The sequence below is a fragment of the Hippopotamus amphibius genome, chromosome X (genome assembly GCF_030028045.1).
Source record: "Hippopotamus amphibius kiboko isolate mHipAmp2 chromosome X, mHipAmp2.hap2, whole genome shotgun sequence".
Lineage (NCBI taxonomy): Eukaryota > Metazoa > Chordata > Mammalia > Artiodactyla > Hippopotamidae > Hippopotamus > Hippopotamus amphibius.
The window spans coordinates 44,528,405-44,549,768 of record NC_080203.1 but is presented as its reverse complement, the minus strand read 5'-3'; positions in this window follow the sequence as shown (position 1 = coordinate 44,549,768).

Sequence of the window (21,364 nt, the reverse complement as noted above, 5' to 3'; positions counted from 1 at the left end):
AGTGGACTTCCTCTGTTACCTATTCTTAAACCAATTAATATGGCAAGGGAATATAATTACTCTTAGACCCATCAGAGTGCATTGCTGAAGCTAGGGATAGGATCAAGCCCACTCAACTGAAAGACTGAATGAATATTGAAGAAGCAACCCTATTACCTTCCATATTGAATTCTCTTTACTTACCACTTCATCCTCTTGCAACTTATTGTAGCATACGTGTAAGAGAGGTAGGATGCCATTAAAGATTTTTTATTATCAGCAAGAACCTCAAGCCAGAGGTCTTTAAATGTAGGTATCATGTTGCAACTTTTGCTGAAAGCCATTTATATACAATGCAAGATGTCCCGAGTTGCCTCAGGGAAGATCAGATTTCTTGCTGGAGGGAATGGTGGTCACAAAGGTCATTGGCTATTTCTGTGTGATTCCTGCTGGGATAGCCAAACTGGGCATAATTAAGGTATACAAGAACTGCAAAGAAATAAATGTGTTATCAGGGGACTAAACAGAGAAGGGTAAGCTGATATCCAGTGCTACATCAAAATATCTCAATCTGAGCCCATTCTTACAGTATTTTATTTTACACTCCAGAATGCTTCATTCATTTTTGGTTGCCATGTCTCAAAAATGCATCAGAGTTGAAAAATGTCCAGAGAAAACTACAGTAGGCATGTCTCTCACAAAATCCAGAATTAGAGGCAAACCTACATCACTGGGTTTTATTAGCGATGTAACAGCATCTGAAAATTTCCAGTGTAATTTAGAATGAACTGAAATATTGATACTTTTAAATCTGGACAAATGAAGGCTGAAGTAACATGATTAAAACATGTAAAATAACAAACGAAACAAAGATGGTATGTGCAAACATTCACTAAATCCTAGTATATTCGAACCAAAAGACACATATTTTATCTCAACAACTGGAAGGCAAATGAAAAGATATCTCCTTTCATAAAATGAGAAATCGATTGAGAGAAGTCGTAACTCCCCCCACAAATTGCTACCAGCTGAGAACATACTGTCTAAAAACAAGTTTATATTAGTTTGACTGATCTTTCTGTAGTGAATGATGAAGGGAAATGATGTTTTCTAGACATCCTTAAACTTTGAGATTAGTGGCAGAGAGAACAGCTCTCATGGTACAAGGGCTATACCTTGTACCATGCCCCTCTATGGCTCATGTAGTAAGGCTTGTGTTTTCTTCTAAAAATCTACTGTTTTAGGCCTGCTGCACCTGTTTATGCACAGCCTCCAAGCAGGTCAATTTTAGAACACTCTCACCTTAACTCCCTGATGAACTGGGAAGAGTTTCAAAGAATGTGTAGAAATATAAGCGAGTGGAATACCGACACAAAGACATGACCAAAGAACTATACAATTTTACAAACACTCTTCTCTGAGACTTTGGAACTCATTCCCAGTAGAAGTTATTGACCATAATGCTGCAGCTATCAAAGTGTGGATTTTAAAAAAAGATAGGTTTGAATTCAGCCACGTATTTTGACAAGCATGATTATGTAGGAATTGGGGTGCGCTCTCATTCCTGGAGGCTTTTTTGTTCTCTGGACAACATACAAAACATGATATCATATTCTAATAGCTATTCTTGACTGGGCTCAGGCAATAGCATTTCCTTGCCTTGTTCATGGGTGCCTTGCTCAGTACCCTGCCAACATCAGCCCTCCCTATTCCTGATTCTGGTAAAAGGGGGTGAGTGTTCATAGCAGGGGTCAGAAAACATTTCAGCAAGGGGCCAAATAGTAAATACTTTAGATTTGCAGGCTGTACAGGCTTTATTACAACTGTTCAACTCTGCCACTGTAGCATGGAAACAACCATGGATAACATGTAAAGAAATGAGCGTAGTTATATTTCTATAAAGCTTTAAGAACACAAAATTTAAATTTCATGTCATTTTCATTTATCATGGAATAGTCTTCTTTTTTTTCTAGGTCATTTAAAATGTGGAAAACATTCTTAGCTCACGGGCCATACAAAAACATGGAGTGGCCTGGGTTTGGCCTGGGGTATAGTTTGCAGACCCCTAGATTATGGTGAGAGTATCAAGAGGGAGGAAGGGCTGATGTTTTGACTTTGCTCAACTTTCTTTACTTGCAGTGTTCCAGTATTGTGAATATCAGCCTTGTTTCATGCCAGAACATTTCCTTGGTTAAGGAGATAACTGTGTCCATGTGTTCAAAATATAAGTGGGCTTCAACTTAACCAGAGGTGGAAGTTCCTATTTTGTCTCTCATTACATTAATTTTGCACAGAGTATGTTTGGAAACTGTGTAGTAAAGCAGATCAGACAATTTCTCTGTGCATTGTTTTATGGTAAAAGCCTACAAGTAGCATCACCTGATATATATGGTATATATGGTAATGTAATGCATAGGGTGTATTCTAATGACATTTTATTGTCAGAAGGCTTATTACTGTTGATTACAAAATATAATTAAGTTTAATATTAATGGTAATAATATAGAAGGTAAATCATAGGGAACCTCTGAGAATGTAGATTCTTTTTCTATCATGCTATGATAGGATGGTCATTCTCCTCTCCCCAGGTTGGTATGCAGCCAGATTAAACAGGTACAGCTGTACCAGTTATTTATGACTGACATCCATTTTGATCAGGCCAGTACCCATTCTGATTGGTCAGTGCCTATGATCTATCCTTGAACTTAAATGTGTGTTAATTAAAACTACTAGATAGAGTCCTGGGAAGAAGCATAAAAACAAAGCTAAAGTGTGAAGTTTTGTCACCAATTGTAAAAAATTAATATGGTTCATTTCTAGAAGTATGGCAGATAAAATACAATTATGGTCAATTTTCAGAAATATTTCAGATCAACAGAAACATTTTATTACTAGCCCTTAGAAATTCTGGTAAAGTATAACATGATCAAGCAAGAAATTCCAACTTGCTAGAATGAAAAAAGAAAGAAAAACTATGACTGCCAGGGGTGGAGTGCAGCATGGTCAGATTGTGTAAACTAGGAATGTGGGTATTAATGGCCATGTAGCAAAGGAGATGAAGCCTTGGGTCATCGTAAAGTTAGGTTTTGGAGTTATAGACCCTTGAGGATAGCTGGTACCCTTGAATTTATGACCTTTTGTAAGATAAAAAAAAATTCTACCCACAGAGAAACAAGGAACTTGGCTCTTTGCCTGAGACTTGGATGGGAAAAAATCTCCTACGAAGGTTTGTAATCATGGGCTTAAAACTCACCCCAAACCTGAAAAGTAGCATAACAATTGGTTCTGAACTTGTGGCTCCTCTGGTAATCTAGGCAGAAGCAAAGTCAAAATAACTTTTGAGGAACATGCAATGCAGGATATAAGGTATTCTTACAGAAAACAAATAGTCTTCTAAAACATTAATTCACAATAAAAATGTGGCCAAACATATGAGGAAATAGTATACCATTATGAAAGTCAGTAGACATAACAAACAACAGGATTATATCTCCAAGAAACAGAGTTAAATAGAGATAAAAGAGAAACTCCAAAACTCAGAAACCCTAAAAACTGAATAAGAGTCTATGACCAGAAGAATCAAGATGGCAGAGTAGGAGGATGTGCGCTCACTCCCTCTTGCAAGAGCACCGGAATTACAACTAACTGCTGAACAACCATTGACAGAAAGACACTGGAACTCACCAAAAAAAAAAAAAAAAAAAAAAAACCACCCTGCATACAGAGACAAAGAAGAAGCCTCAATGAGACGGTAGGAGGGGCACAATCGCATTAAAATCAAATTGCATAAATGCTGGGTGGGTGACTCACAAGCTGGAGAGCAGTTATACTGCAGAAGTCCTAAGGGTTCTGAGCCCCACATCAGGCTTCCTAACCTGGCGGTCCAGCAATGGGAGGAGGAATCCCCAGAGAATCAGACTTTGAAAGCCAGTGGGATTTGATTTCAGGACCTCCACAGGACTGGGGGAAACGGAGACTCCACTCTTGCAGGGCACACAAAAAAGTGTGCTCAGCAAGACCCAGGGGAAGGAGCAGTGAGCCCATAGGAGACTGAACCAGACCTACCTGCTGGTGGTGGAGGGTTGCCTGCAGAGGTGGGAGGAAGCTGTGGCTCACCAAGGAGATGGGGCACTGACAGCAGGGGTTCTGAGAAGTGCTCATTGGCATGAGCACTTCCAGAGTCCACCATTAGCTCCACCAAAGAGTCTGTAAACTCCAGGGCTGGGTTGCCTCAGGCCAAACAACAGCCACGAGGGTGGGAACACAGCCCCACCCATTAGCAGACAAGCAGATTAAAGTGTCACTGAGCTCCACCCACCAAATCGGATTAAAGTTTTACTGAGCTCCACCCACCCAGCCCAACCCACCATGAGTCCCTCCCATCAGGAAGCAGCCACGAGCCTCCTAAACAGCTTCCTCCACAAGAGGGCAGACCACAGAATCAAGCAGTATCAGCAGTATTTCATCTTGTGGAACTAAAAATCACAGCCACAGAAAGACAGAGAAAATGAAAAGGCAAAAGACTTTGTACCAGATGAAGGGACAAGATAAAACACCAGAGAAACAACTAAATGAAGAGGAGATAGGCACCCTTCCGGAAAAAGAATTCAGAATAATGATGGTGAAGATGATCCAGGACTTTGAAAAAAGATTGGATGCAAAGATCGAAAAGTTGCAAGAAAAGTTTACCAAAGACCTAGAAGAATTAAAGAACAAACAAACAGAGATATGCAACACAATAACTGAAATGAAAAATACACTAGAAGGAACTAATAGCAGATGAACTGAGGCAGAAGGACGAATAAGTGACCTAGAAGACAGAATGGTGATAATCACTGATGCGGAAAAGAATAAAGAAAAAAGAATGAAAAGAACTGAACAGCCTAAGAGACCTCTGGGACAATGTTAAATGCACCAACATTCGCATTATAGAGGTCCCAGAAGGAGACGAGAGAGAGAAAGGACCCAAGAAAATAATGGAAGAGATTATAGTTGAAAACTTCCCTACCGTGGGAAGGGAAATAGCTACCCAAGTCCAGGAAGCGCAGAGAGTCCCAGGAAGGATAAAACCAAGGAGAAACACGCCAAGACATATAGTAGTCAAACTGACAAAAATTAAAGACAGAGAAAAGTTATTAAAAGCAACAAGGGAAAAACAACAAATAACATACAAGGGAACTCCCATCAGGGTAACAGCTGATGTCTCAGCAGAAACTCTGCAAGCCAGAAGGGAGTGGCATGATATATTTAAAGTGATGACCGAGAAGAATCTACAACCAAGACTACTCTACCCAGCAAGGATCTCATTCAGATTTGAGGGAGAAATCAAAAGCTTTACAGACAAGCAACAGCTAAGAGAATTCTGCATCACCAAACCAGCCTTACAACAAATGCTAAAGGAACTTCTCTAAGTGGGAAACATAAGAGAAGAAAAGGATCTACAAAAACAAACCCAAAACAATTAAGAAAATGGTAATAGGAACATACATCTCGATAATTACCTTGAATGTAAATGGACTAAATGCCCCAACCAAAAGACACAGACTGGCTGAATGGATACAAAAACAAGACCCATATATATGCTGTCTACAAGAGACCCACTTCAGACCTAGGGACACATACAGACTGAAAGTGAGGGGATGGAGAAAGATATTCCATGCAAATGGAAATCAAAAGAAAGCTGGAGTAGTGATAGTTATATCAGATAAAATAGATTTTAAAATAAAAAATGTTATAAGAGACAAGAAAGGACACTACATAAAGACTGAGGGATCCATCCAAGAAGAATAGATAACAATTATAAATATATATGCACCCAATATAGGAGCACCTCAATACATAAAGCAAATGATAACAACCATGAAAGAGGAATCTGACAGTAACACAATCATAGTGGGGGACTTTAACACCCCACTTACACCAATGGACAGATCATCCAGGCAGAAAATTAATAAGGAAACACAAGCTTTAAATGACACAATGTCAGCTGGATTTAAATGATATCTATAGGACATTACATCCCAAAACAGCAGATTACACGTTCTTCTCAAGTGCACGTGGGACATTCTCCAGGATAGATCACATGTTGGGTCATAAATCAAGCCTTGGTAAATTGAAGAAAATTGAAATCATATCAAGCATCTTTTCTGACCACAACACTATGAGATTAGAAATCAATTACAGGAAAAAAACTGTAAAAAACACAAACACATGGTGGCTAAACAGCATGCTACTAAATAACCAACAGATCACTGAAGAAGTCAAAGAGAGAATCAAAAAATACCTAGAGAAAAATGACAATGAAAACACAATGATCCAAAACCTATGGGATGCAGCAAAAGCAGTTCTAAGAGGGAAGTTTATAGCGATAGAATCCTACCTCAAGAAACAAGAAACATCCCAAACAAACAATCTAATCTTATACCTAAAGAAACTAGAGAAAGAAGAGCAAACACAAGCCAAAGTGAATAGAGGGAGAGAAATCATAAAGATCAGAGCAGAAATAAATGAAATAGAGACAAAGAAAACAATAGCAAAAATCAAACTAAAAGCTGGTTCTTTGAGAAGATAGATAAAATCAATAAACTTCTAGCAAACTCATCAAGCAAAAGAGGGAGAGGACTCAAATCAATAAAATTAGAAATGAAACAGGAGAACTTACAATGGACACCGCAGAAATAAAAAGCACCATAAGAGATTACTACAAGCAACTATATGCCAATAAAATGGACAACCTGGATGAAATGGACAGATTCTTAGAAAAGTATAACCTTCCAAGACTGAGTCAGGTAGAAATAGAAAATATGAACAGACCAATCACAAGTAATGAAATTGAAACTGTTTTTAATAATCTCCCAACAAACAAAAGTCCAGGACCAGATGGATTCACAGGTGAATTTTATCCAACAGTTAGGGAAGAGCTAACACCCATCCTTCTCAAACTCTTCCAAAAGATTGCAGAGGAAGGAACACTCCCAAACTCATTTTATGAAGCCACCATCACCCTGATACCAAAACCAGACAAGGATACTACAAAAAAAGAAAACTACAGACCAATATCACTGATGAATTTAGAGGCAAAAATCCTCAACAAAATACTAGCCAACAGAATCCAACAACATATTAAAAGGATCATCCACCATGACCAAGTGGGGTTTATCCCTGGAATGCAAAGATTCTTCAACATACGCACATCAATCAGTGTGATACACCACATTAACAAACTTGAAGGATAAAAACCACATGATCATCTCAATAGATGCAGAAAAAGCTTTTGACAAAATTCAACACCCATTTATGAAAAAAAACTCTCCAGAAGGTGGGCATAGAGGGAACCTACCTCAACATAATAAAGGCCATATATGACAAACCCACAGCAAACATCATTCTCAATGGTGAAAACCTGGAAGCATTCCCTCTAAGATCAGGAACAAGACAAGGATGTCCACTCTCGCCACTGCTATTCAACATAGTTTTGGAAGTCCTTGCCACAGCAATCAGAGAAGAAAAAGAAATAAAAGGAACCCAAATTGGAAAAGAAGAAGTCAAACTGTCACTGTTGGCAGATGACATGATACTATACATAGAAAATCCTAAAGATGTCACCAGAAAACTACTCGAGTGAATCAATGAATTTGGTAAAGTTGCAGGATACAAGATTAACACACAGAAATCTCTTGCATTTCTATACACCAACAATGAAAGATCAGACAGAGAAATTAAGGAAACAATCCCATTCACCATTGCAACAAAAAGAATAAAATACCTAGGAATAAACCTAACCAAGGAGGTACTCAGAAAACTATAAGACACTAATGAAAGAAATCAAAGAAGACACAAACAAATGGAGGGACATACCATGTTCTTGGATTGGAAGAATCAAATTTGTGAAAATGACTATACTACCAAAAGCAATTACAGATTCAATGCAATCCCAATCAAATTACTAAGGGCATTTTTCACAGAACTAGAACAAGAAATTTTACAATTTGTATGGAAATGCAAAAGACCCCGAATAGCCAAAGCAATCTTGAGGAGGAAAGACGGAGTTGGGGGAATCAGGCTTCCTGACTTCAGGCTATACTACAAGGCTACAGTGATCAAGACAGTATGGTACTGGCACAAAAACAGAAATATAGATCTATGGAACAGGATAGAAAGCCCAGAGATAAACTACAGTCAACTAATCTATGACAAAGGAGGCAAGGATATACAATGGAGAAAAGGCAGCCTCTTCAATAAGTGGTGCTGGGAAAACTGGACAGCTACATGTAAAAGAATGAAATTAGAACACTTGCTAACACCATACACAAAAATAAACTCAAAATGGATAAAAGACCTAAATGTAAGGCCAGACACTATAAAACTCCTGGAGGAAAACATAGGAAGAGCACTCTTCGACGTAAATAACAGCAAGATGTTTTTTGATCCACCCCCTAGAGTAATGGAAATAAAAACAAAAATAAATAAGTGGGACCTAATGAAACCTCAAAGCTTCTGCACAGCAAAGGAAAGTATAAGCAAGACGAAAAGACAACCCTCAGAATGGGAGAAAATATTTGCCAACGAATCAACAGACAAAGGATTGATCTCCAAAATATATAAACAATTTATCCAGCTCAATATCAAAAAAAATAAACAACCTAGTAAAAAAATGGGCAGAAGACCTAAATCGGCATTTCTGCAAAGAAGACATATGGATGGCCAAGAGGCACATGAAAAGCTGCTCAAGATCACTAATTATTAGAGAAATGCCAATCAAAACTACAATGAGGTATCACCTCACACCGGTGAGAATGGGCATCATCAGAAAATCTACAAACAGTAAATGCTGGAGAGGGTGTGGAGAAAAAGGAACTCTCTTGCATTGCTGGTGGGAATGTAAATTGATACAGCCACTATGGAAAACAGTATGGAGGTTCCTTACAAAACTACAAATAGACCTACCATATGACCCAGCAATCCCACTGCTGGGTATATACCCAGAGAACATCATCATTCAAAAAGACACATGCACTCCAATGTTCATTGCAGCACTATTTACAATAGCCAGGACATGGAAACAACCTAAATGTCCATCAACAGATGAATGGGTAAAGAAAATGTGGTACAGACATACAATGGAATATTACTCAGCTGCAAAAAGCAATGAAACTGGGACCTTTTTAGAGACATGGATGGACCTAGAGACTGTCATACAGAGTGAAGTGAGTCAGAAAGAGAAAAACAAATATTGTATATTAACACATATATGTGGACTATAGAAAAATGGTACAAATCAAGTGGTTTGCAAGGCAGAAATAGAGACACAGATGTAGAGAACAAACATATGGACACCAAGTGGGGAAAGCGGGGAGGGTTGGGGGGGAGAACGAATTGGGAGACTGGGATACCAAATTGTACACTCTAAATATATGCAGTTTAATATAAAAATAAAAAAATAAAAAGTTAAAAAAAGTCTATGAAAACAGGACTGGTGGATTTACAAAAGATGAAAATAAAGTTTTAGAATTGATAATTATTATTTGTGTGCTAATCATCTAATAACGTAAAGCTAGTAGAAATTAAGCTGTTAAATGGATTAAGGCAATCATTTATAATGCAACAGAGGGGGATAAAGACATAACAAAATATGAGGTTAAGAGACATGAGAATGAGAAAATTCAAAATATATCTAAAAGGGATTCTAAAAAGAGTAATTAAAGAAGATGGCAAAGAAGCAATTTAAAGAGATAATGGCTAATAATTTTTCAAGACTGATGAAAGATATGATATCGATTTAAGAAATTCAGCAAGCATCAAGCAGGACAAGTAAAAAATAAACTACATATAGAAATCTTGTAATGAAACTGGAGAACACCATAGAAAAATTTAAATGTTAAAAATCTACCAAAAGAAAGATTATCTGTAGAGAAGCAACAAATATACCAACTATGGTCTTCAGAACAAAAATAATTGAGACTGAAAGAGAAAAAACAAATACTGTATGCTAACTCATATATATGGAATCTAAAAAAATGTTACTGATGAACCCAGTGACAGGGCAAGAATAAAGATGAAGATGTAAAGAATGGACTTGAGGACACGTGGTGGGGGGTGAAGGGGAAGCTGGGACGAAGTGAGAGAATAGCATTGACATATATACACTACCAATTGTAAAATAGATAGTGGGAAGCTGCTGCATAACATAGGGAGATCAACTCGATGATGGGTGATGACTTAGAGCGGTGGGATAGGGAGGGTGGGAGGGAGCCACAAGAGGGAGGGGATATGGGGATACATGTATAAATATAGCTGATTCAGTTTGTTGTACAGCAAAAATTGGCACAACAGTGTAAAGCAATTATATTCCAAAAAAGAGCTTAAAGAAAATAATTGAGACCAAAAGAGAAAGGAATATCCTCAAAGTGCTGAGAAAAGTAACAATTTATCTAGAAGTTCCATACCTCGTAAATATCATAAGTGTATGAGCAAAATAAATGCAAACGGAGCTGAAGACTAAGCAAATATCCTACTCTTAGAGAGTGAAAGAACATATATATATATATATACCAGGTGAAAGAAAACAGAATCCAGAAAGAATGAGATGCACAAAGCAATGGTGAACAGTGAAATTAGTAATGGTAGCTAAATCCAAATAAGTACTGATTATAGAAAACAATAATAACATTAATGATTGAATGATAGATTGTAAGCATGATATGGGTTGAATTATATCCTCCACAGCCAAAATTCATATGCTGAGGTCCTAAGCCCCCCAGTACCTCACAATTTTACCTTATTTGGAAATAGGATCGTTGCAGATATAACTAGCTAAGATGAGGTCACACTGGAGTAGGGTGAGTCCCTAATACAATATGAGTGGCATCTTTATAGGAAGGGGAAATTTGGACACAGACACACATACACACACCAAATACTTCATCATGTGAAGAATGGAATTATGCTACCACAGCTCAGAAATACCAGGAATTAGGAGCAAGGCTGGGATGCAAATGCGTCCCTGGTGTCTTCAGAATGACCATGGCCCTGCCAGAACTGTGAGGCAAATTTCTGTTATTTAAGCCACTCAGTTTGTAGTACTTTGTTATGGCAGCTATAGGAAACTAATGTAGACTTCCCTGGTGGTCCAGCGGTTAGGGCGTGGTGCTTTAACTGCTGTGAGCCCACGTCTGATCCCTGGTCAGGGAAATAAGATCCCGCAAGTTGTGGCGTGCATCCAGAAAAAAGAAAAAGAAAACTAATATAAACTATGAAATAAATAAATTAAAACACTTGAAAACAAGAATAGTAGAGAAGTATATAATAATAATAGATAAGTATACGAGAGTTGTGTTTTTCTAAGTCTGTTGTATTATAGTCTGGGAGAAAGAGTAGAAATATAGATCAACTTTAGTCTTTAAGTCAGTATGCATGTTAGATATTTGAGGGCAATCAACAAAGAATTTAAATAGAAAGTTTAGAGCCAAACCAGTCAAGATTGACAGAAGGGAATTGTATTGATAAAAACTTAATAAATACATTATAAAGGAGGAAGGGGGGAGGAAGAAACAAAGTAAAAGTATGGTAAATAAAACAAAATAAAATGGTAGAAATAAATTCAAGTATATAATTAAATACAATAAATGTTAAGGACCTAAACTCATATGTTAAGGGCATAGAAGTTCATAATGAAAAAAAATTAATTAGTTATATTCTAAAGACAAGGGATAAATGGGAAGCAAACATGGTAGAGTTGGACACAAATGGATAAAAACAAAAGGTTGAGGCACAGAGTAAAGAAAGCTGGCACTGAGATGGTGATATAAGAAAAAGTATTTAAGTCAAAAGATTTTTAGTGATAATGAGGTTCACCTTTTAATGATACAGAGCAAAACTCACTAGGAAGATATATTTTTGAAACAACCTAGCTTCAAATATATATAGCAAGATTTGATAGAAATACAAGAAAACATTGACATATTCACATTCATATTTGAAGATTTTAACATACCTACCTCAGTAGTTAATAGAACAAGCAGGAAGAAAACAGTAGTACAGTTAAAGAGCAAACTTGACCTAGTGAACATAGCTAGAACTCTAGGTACAATAATTACAAATAATGCTTTTTCTTTTCAGTTATACATAAACTATTTCTAAAAATTCTATACAAGATTACAATGAAGTCTTGAAAATGCCCAAAAGTCTATATAAAATCTACTTTCTCTGATCACCCTGTAATAAAGGTATATGCCAATTTTAAGTGTGGGGGACTTCCCTGGTGGCATAGTGATTAAGAATCTGCCTGCCAATGCAGGGGACATGGATTCCATCCCTGGTCTGGGAAGATCCCACATGCTGTTGAGCAACTAAGCCTGTGCACCACAACTACTGAGCCTGCTCTCTAGAGCTGGAGAACCACAACTACTGAGCTCATGTGCCACAACCAATGAAGCCTGCACACCTAGAACCCATCCTCTGGAGAAGCCACCGCAATGAGAAGCCTGTGCACCACAATGAAGAGTAGCTCCCACATGCCACAACTAAAGAAAGCCTGCATGCAGCAATGAAGACCCAATGCAGCCCATAAAATAAACAAATAAATAAATAAATAAATATTTAAAAAATTAAGTGGCAAGAAGACATACATTTTGAAATTTAAAAATTATTCTTTAATCCATTGGTTAAGAAAATTATTGTAAATTATAAATCAATGAGACTTGAACAACAATGGTACTACATATTAAAACTTATGAGATGCTCCTAAAGCCACATTTAGAAAATTTCAGCTTCAGATGAATGTGTAAGAAGAGAAGGAAAACTAATATTAATGAACTGTGTCCACTTTAAGAAGTTACAAAATGAACAACAGAGTTGATATCGCCCCCTAAAAAGGAGGAAAATAAAGTTACAAATTAATAAAATAAGAAATGAAAAAACAATAAGATCAACAAAACCAAAATCTGGTCTTTGAATAGATTAGTAGACAAGACTAACAAAATAAACTTATTGTAATATTGATTTTACAAAGAAAATTGATAAGTGATCAGTAATAGGAATGAGAAAGAAAACACTATCATAGATACGGTTGAGTTTAAAATCATACTAACAATACCTTGAATACTTTGTAAATAAATCTGAGAATTATACAAATGGGCACTTTATCAAAAATAAAAATTATTAAAACTGTATCAGGAGGAATAAATGATCCAAATACATCTATAACCAGTAAAGAAATTCTATCAGTAGTCAAAAATCTGGTACAAAAATTATCCTCAGATCTAGAGGATTTCGTTAGTTTACCAAACTCTTTCAGAAAACAGAAAAAGGAAAACTCCTTTCAGCTAACTTTTAGAGAATAATATAATCTTGTCACCCAAATTAGACAGATATACTTTGAGAAATATGTTACAGGATTACCTCATTTATGTACATGGATGCAAAAAAAATCACAAATATCAGCAAATTAAATCCATTAATGGATTTGATTAATGAAATACTGCCTCATGCCAGTTTGGATTTATACCAGAAATATTAAAGAATGTTTTAACTTTTAAAAATGTATTAATGTCCTTCATCACCTTAAAAGTCATATAATCATTTCAATGGATTAAAAAAATATTTAATATAATTCAGTATCATTTTATGATTAAAAAACTGGCTAACTGGGAATACAATAGGACTTTTAAAATTGGGTAAATATTATTGACCAAGGAATATTTGCAATAAAATATTGTTGCCAACTATCATTACCTTCATGCAACAGGCAATAAGAAAAGAAAAATAAATAAAAATTACAGGTATTGGCAAAGAGAACCAAAACTATTAAGAAAATGATTGTCTTAATAGAAAAATGTAAATAATCTTCAGGTAAACTGTTAGAACTAAAAATAATTCAGCAAACTTTCTGGATAAGAATACAAAACATTACTGTAAAACTTCTAGAATAGTACATATGAATCTATCATCATGACCCAGAGTTCTTATGAAAAGAATTCTTCATCAGCATTATAAATTTCTGCTCTGCAATAGACACCATGAAGAGAATGAAGAGACAAGCCACAGACTGGGTGTTATATTTGCAAATCACATAGCTGATAAAGGACTTGTATCCAGAATATATTTAAATAATCTCAAAATGCAACAATAAGAAAAGCAACAAGCGAAGTAAAAATGGCAAACTATTTGAATAGCTACTTTACAAATAAGATGAACAGATGGCAAATAAATACATGAAAAGATGCTCAATGATATTAGCCATTAGGTAAATGCAAATTAAAGCCATAATGAGATACCACTACAAAACTATCAGAATGGCTAAAATAATAATTTTTTAAAATATAATACCAGTGTCAGTGAGAATGCAAAGCAATTGAAACTTTCATATGTTGCCAGTAAGAATGTAAAATGGTACAGTTACTCTGGAAAACAGTTGGTAGTTTCTTATATCCTTATATGTAATTCCAATACAACCCAGCAATTGCACTTCTAGGTATTTATCTCAGAGAAATGGAAACTTGTGTTCACATGCAAACCTGTATATGACTGTGTAGAGAGCTTTATTAATAATAAGCCGAGAGGGAGAAAGATGGCAGCAAAGTAGAAGGATGTGGAATGCATCCTTCTCCACAGATGCATCAGGAATACATCAAAAGATTCAATAATTCCCACAGAGAACCAGCTGAACATCAGCAGAAGACCTCGGACACCAGAAAGGACTGCAAAGATCCCGACATAACTGCGTAGGACAGAGAGAAAAAAAACAAAAGGGGAAAGAGGAGGAGAAGAAAGGATAGGGATGACTCCCACACCCTAGGGTGGGGGGATCTGAAACAGAGGGGAGATTGCCAAATTTGGGGAGACATCTCTTACCTGATGGGGAAACCCCTTCTCCAACAGGGAATTTCCCTGGGTCAAAAGGGAGACATTTGGGACTGTTCAAAGAGGGTGAAGCTGCTGATCTGTGGCAGACAGGAAAGTGTGAGAAACACACGGAGTGTCTGCACCACGGCTCAGCTTATCCAGACTGAGACGTTGGTTCACAGCTGAACAAGGGGTCTGGGAGCTGGAACGTGGGAACCGGAGAACTGGTTCAGGGTGAGAAACATTGTTGGCAGTGGGGAGACGGACTGAGAGGACAGGAGGGAAGAAATTTGCAGCAGAGAGTGCATACCATGGAAAGCTGGGTGGCTCAATACTGCTGACTCACAAGCAGGGGGGAGGAGTCACAGGTGTAGCTTCTCTCTCGGCACCTGTGATGGACAAAGGAAGGACCCCTCCAGGCCTGGCTAACACACTCAGGGATGACAAAGACCCCCTGGGTGGGCCTGGCATAGTGTGCCTGCAGCCAAGAGCCAAAAGTCCGCAGAGTGGCACAGCTCTGGAGACATTCTGTTTACACTTGAGCCATTGATGTCCCTCTGCAACAGGCACCACCACGGCCGACTGAGCCATCATGACTCAAACAGGGTGCCCCGGCGGTGTTGTAGCAGAGGGGAGGAGCCACGGTTGTAGTTGTTCTCTGGGCCTGAGCCACCCACGTCCCTCTGCAACTGGCACCGCCTGAGCCACCCAAGCCTCTGTGACCCAGGCAGGGCACCACTGCTCAATAACTCCCAGGGTAAGGAGCCACTATTGTACCCTCTCTATCCCCACACACCAGCACTTATAGACAAACAATAAAGGAAGCTCTGCTGGTCACAGAGTAACACAAAAAGCCCAAGGCAGATAGAAGGACACTTACAGCTGAGACCCCAAGGAAACAGAAATATTATTATTAATTCTATTGATCTGGTCCATTCTGGGTCAGTACTAGCTTTTCTTTTAATTAATTATGATCTTAGTCCTAAGGGATCTACATGTTTTATAACTTATTTTTTTCTATTTTTCTTCTATTTTTATTTTTATCCTTTTTATATATTTCTATTTCTAGCTGTTTTTTTGTAGTGCTGACTGTATCTCTCCTACCTTCTTTTCATCTCTTTTATACATTTCTATTTTTTTCTTTTTCTTTTCATATTTCCAGTCTCACTGCACTCTTCTGTTGCCCTGTCTTCTATCCTTTTTTAGGTTCTTTTATCTTATTATACTTACAATCAATATTATTAATTGTCTCTGTTTCCTTGCTTTATTCTCCAGATGACACACTGCTTTGGTTTTTATTATTAGGTTTGATCTTTACCTTAGTTCTGATTATAATTGTCTGACTTTGTTTGGGAATTTTCAGTCTGTTTGATTGTACTCTCACTCTTTATTTTATTTGATCCTAGCTTTCAAAATTTCCCTGGATATGTGTTTGTGTGTGTTTGTGTTTTAATTAATTACAGTCTTACTCCTAAGGGATCTACATGTATTACAACTTATATTTTTATTCTTTTCTTCTATTTTTACTTCTATTTTTATATTTAGACTTTTCACATATTTCTATACCTAGCTAAGGTTTCTGTAGTGCTAACTTTACCTCTCTGACCTTTCCTTCTCTATCTTTTATACATTTCTATTTTTATCTCTTTTATTTTTCTTTTCATGTTTTCAGTCACACTACACAATTCTGTTGCCCTGTCTTCTATCCTTCTTTAGTTTATTTTATCTTAATATAGTCATAAGCAATATTATCAGGCTGCACTGTTTCCTTGTATTATTCTCCAGATGACACACTGCTTTGGTATTTATTATTAGGTTTTGTCTTTATCTTAGTTCTAAGTATAATTGTCTGATTTCATTCTGAGAATCTTCAGTCTGTCTGGTGGTACTCTTTCTCTTTATTGTATATGGAAGGACACTACATAATGATCAAGGGATCCATCCAAGAAGAACATATCACAATGGTAAATATCTATGCACCCAACATAGGAGCACCTCAATACATAAGGCAAATGCTAACAGCCATAAAAGGAGAAATCGACAGTAACACAAAAATAGTAGGAGACTTGAACACCCCACTTACATCAATGGACAGATCATCCAAACAGAAAATAAATAAGGACACAAAAGCATTAAAGGACACATTAGACCATCTCGACTTAATTGATATTTATAGGACATTCCATCCAAAAAAGACAGAATACACTTTCTTCTCAAGTGCACACAGAACATTCTCCAGGATAGATCACATCTTGTGTCACAAATGAAGCCTCAGCAAATTCAAGGAAACTGAAATAATATCAGGCATTTTCTGTGACTACAACACCATGAAACTACATATCAATTACAGGAAAAAAACTGTAAAAAGTACAAACACGTGGAGGCTAAAAAATACAGTATTAAACAACCAAGAAATCACTAAAGAAATCAAAGAGGAAATCAAAAAATATCTAGAAAAAAATGACAATGAAAACAAAATGCCCCAAAACCTATGGGATGCAGCAAAAGCAGTTATAAGAGGGACGTTTATAGCAATATAATACTACTTCAAGAAACAAGAAAAATATTGAATAAACAACCTAACCTTACACCTAAAACAATTAGAGAAAGAACAACAACAACAAAAAACCCCAAAGTGAGCAGAAGGAAAGAAATCATAGAGATCAGATCAGAAATAAATGAAAGAGAAATGAAGGAAACAATAGCAAAGATCACTGAAACTAAAAGCTGGTTCTTTGAGAAGATAAACACAGTCGATAAACCATTAGCCAGACTCATCAGGAAAAAAAGGGAGAAGACGCAAATCAACAGAATTAGAAATGAAAAAGGAGAAGTAACAATGGACACCACAGAAATACAAAAGATCATGAGAGGCTACTACAAGCAACTATATGCCAATAAGTTGGATAACCTGGAAGAAATAGATAATTTCTTAGAAAAGTACAATCTTCCAAGACTGAACCAGGAAGAAATAGAAACTATGAGCAGACCAATCACAACTATGGAAATTGAGACTGTGATTAAAAATCTCCCAACAAACAAAAGCCCAGGGCCAGATGGCTACACAGGCGAGTTCTATCAAACATTTAAAGAAGAGCTAACACCTACCCTTCTCAAACTCTTCCAAAATATAGCAAGAGGAAGATTCCAAACTCATTCTTCAAGGTCACCACCACCCTGATACCAAAACCAGAAAAATATGTCACAAAAAAATAACGTTACAGGCCAATATCACTGATGAATATTGGTGCAAAAATCCTCAACAAAATGCTAGCAAACAGAATCCAACAGCACATTAAAAAAATCATCCACCATGATCAAGTGGGGTTTATCCCTGGAATGCAAGGATTCTTCAATATATGCAAATCAATCAATGTGATACATCATATCAACATATTGAAGAATAAAAACCATATGATCATTTCGATAGATGCAGAAAAAGCTTTTGACAAAATTCAACATCCATTTATGATAAAAACTCTCCAGCAAATGGGCATAGAAGGAAATTACCTCAACATAAGAAAAGCCATATATGAGAAACCAAAAGGCAACATTGTTCTAAATGGTGAAAAATTGAAAGCATTCCCTCTAAGAACAGAACAAGACAAGGTTGCCCACCCTCACCATTATTATTCGACATAATTTTGGAATTTTTAGCCACAGCAATCAGAGAAGAAAAAAAAAATGAATCCAAATTGGAAAAGAAGAAGTAAAATTGTCACTCTTTGCAACTGACATATTATACATAGAAAATCCTTAAATATTCAACCAGAAAGCTGCTAGCACTAATCAATGACTTTAGTAAAGTAGCAGGATACAAAATTAATGCACAGAAATCTCTTGCATTCCTATACACTAACAGCAAAAATGCAGAAAGAGAAATTAAGGAAACTCTCCCATTTACCACTGCAACAAAAAGAATAAAATACCTAGGAAGAAACCTGCCTAAGGAGGCAAAAGACCTGTATGCAGAAAACTATAAGACACTGATGAAAGAAATCAAAGACGATACAAACAGATGGAGAGAAATACCATGTTCTTGGATTGGAAGTATTAACATCGTGAAAATGACTGTACTACCCAAAACAATTTACAGATTCAGCGCAATCCCTATCAAATGACCACTGGCATTTTTCACAGAACAAGAACAAGAAATCTTACAATTTGTATGGAAATGCAAAAGACCCCAAATAACCAAAGCAATGCTGAGAAGGAAAGACAGATTTGGTGGAATTAGGCTTCCTGACTTTAAACTATACTACAAGGCCACAGTGATCAAGAAAGTATGGTACTGGCACAAAAATAGAAAGGAAGATCAATGGAACAGAGTAGAGAGTCCAGAGGTAAACCCAAGCACATATGGGCACCTTATCTTTGACAAAGGAGGCAGGAATATACAATGGAAAAAAGCCTCTTCAATAAGTGGTGCTGGGAGCAATGGACAGCAACATGTAAAAGAATGAAATTAGAGCACTTCCTAACACCATACACAAAAATAAACTCCAAATGGATTAAAGACCTACATGTAAGGCCAGACACTCTAAAACTCCTCGACAAAAACATAGGCAAGAACACTCTGTGAAATCCATCAAAGCAAGATCCTTTTGGACCCACCTCCTAGAATCATGGAAATAAAATCAAGAATAAACAAATGAGACCTCATGAAACAAAAGCTTTTGTACAGCAAAGGAAACCATAAACAAAACAGGAAGACCACCCTCAGAATGGGAGAAAATACTTGCCAGCAAAGCAATGGACAAAGGATTAATCTCCAAAATATACAAACATTTCATGCAACTTAATTCCAAATTAAAAAACCCAATCCACAAATGGGCAGAAGAGGTAAATAGTCATTTCTCCAAAGAAGACATACAGATGGCGAACAAACACATGAATGACCATCATTAAAAAATCTAGAAACTAAGTACTGGAGAGGGGGTGAAGAAAAGGGAAACCTCCTGCGCTGTTGGTGGGAATGTAAGTTGGTAAAGCCACTATGGAAAACAGTTTGGAGGTTCCTTAAAAAACTAAAAATAGAACTACCATATGATCCAGTAATCCCACTACTGGGCATATACCCAGAGAAAACCATAACCTAAAAAGAAACATGTACCGTAATGTTAATTGCAGCACTATTTACAATAGCCAGGATGTGGAAGCAACCTAAATACCCATCGACAGATGAATGGATAAAGAAGATGTGGCACATATATGCAATTGAATATTACTCAGCCATAAAAAGGAATGAAATTGAGCTATATATAATGAGATGGATAGACCTAGAGTGAAGTAAGCCAGAGTGAAGTAAGCCAGAAAGAGAAAAATATTTTATGCTAACTCATGTATATGGAATCTAAAAAAAAAAAAAGGTACCAATGAACCCAGTGACAGGGCAAGAATAAGGATGCAGATGCAGAGAATGGCCTGGAGGACATGGGGTTTGAGGGGGGGAGGGGGAGGGCAAAGGGGAAGCTGGGAAGATGTGAGAGAGTAGCATAGACATATATACACTACCAACTGTAAAGTAGATAGCCAGTGGGAAGTTGCTGTATAACAAAGGGAGATCAACTCGAGAATGGATGATGCCTTAGAGGGCCAGGACAGGGAGGGTGGGAGGGAGTCATGGGAGGGAGGGGATATATGTGTAATACAGCTGATTCACTTTGGTGTACCTCAAAAGCTGGTACAAGTGTGTAAAGCAATATATTCCAATAAAGAGATTTGACAAATAAAAAATAAAAATAAAAATCTTATTCTCGAAATGGAAGACAAGAAAGAGAAATATCAACAGCCCAGCAGAAAAGTGGCCAAATAACATGGACATTTCACTGAAATAAAAATGCAAATGTTTTCAAATATGGGAGAATATTTTCAATATCTCTCTTGAAAAGAATACAAAGTAAAGATACACAATGATATATTTTTCACTTTTGAGACTAGCAAAATTTTTAAACTATGATAGCAAACTTTGTGAGCGATATTTATGGGGAAATGAACACCACTATATATTTCAGATGGGAGTAAACACTGGGACTAGCTCTGTGTAGAGCAGTCTGGCAACAGGTCTGAACATGTGAAAACCTTTGACTCAGTAATGCCACTTTTAAGGAAGTCAGATACAGTATTTTGTAACATCAAATGTCTGAAAGCAATCTAAATGTTCACAGTGGGGGACTGAATAAATTATGGTACAATCATACAGTGGAATATAATGCAACTTTTTAAAAGAATTCAATAGATCTGTACGTTTTTTGTTTTTTTTATTATTTCTTTTGAGGTACACCAAGTTCAATCATCTGTATTTATACACATATCCCCGTATTCCAACCCTCCCTCCCTCAACTCCCCCCGACCCTCCCCGTTGCAGTCCTCTAAGGCATCATCCATCCTCGAGTTGAAATCCCTTTGTTATACAACAACTTCCCACTGGCTATATATTTTACAGTTGGTAGTATATATATGTCTATGCTACTCTCTCACTTCGTACCAGCTTCCCATTCACCCCCCACCCCCTGAAAGTTAGAGATCTCCAGTCCATTCTCTG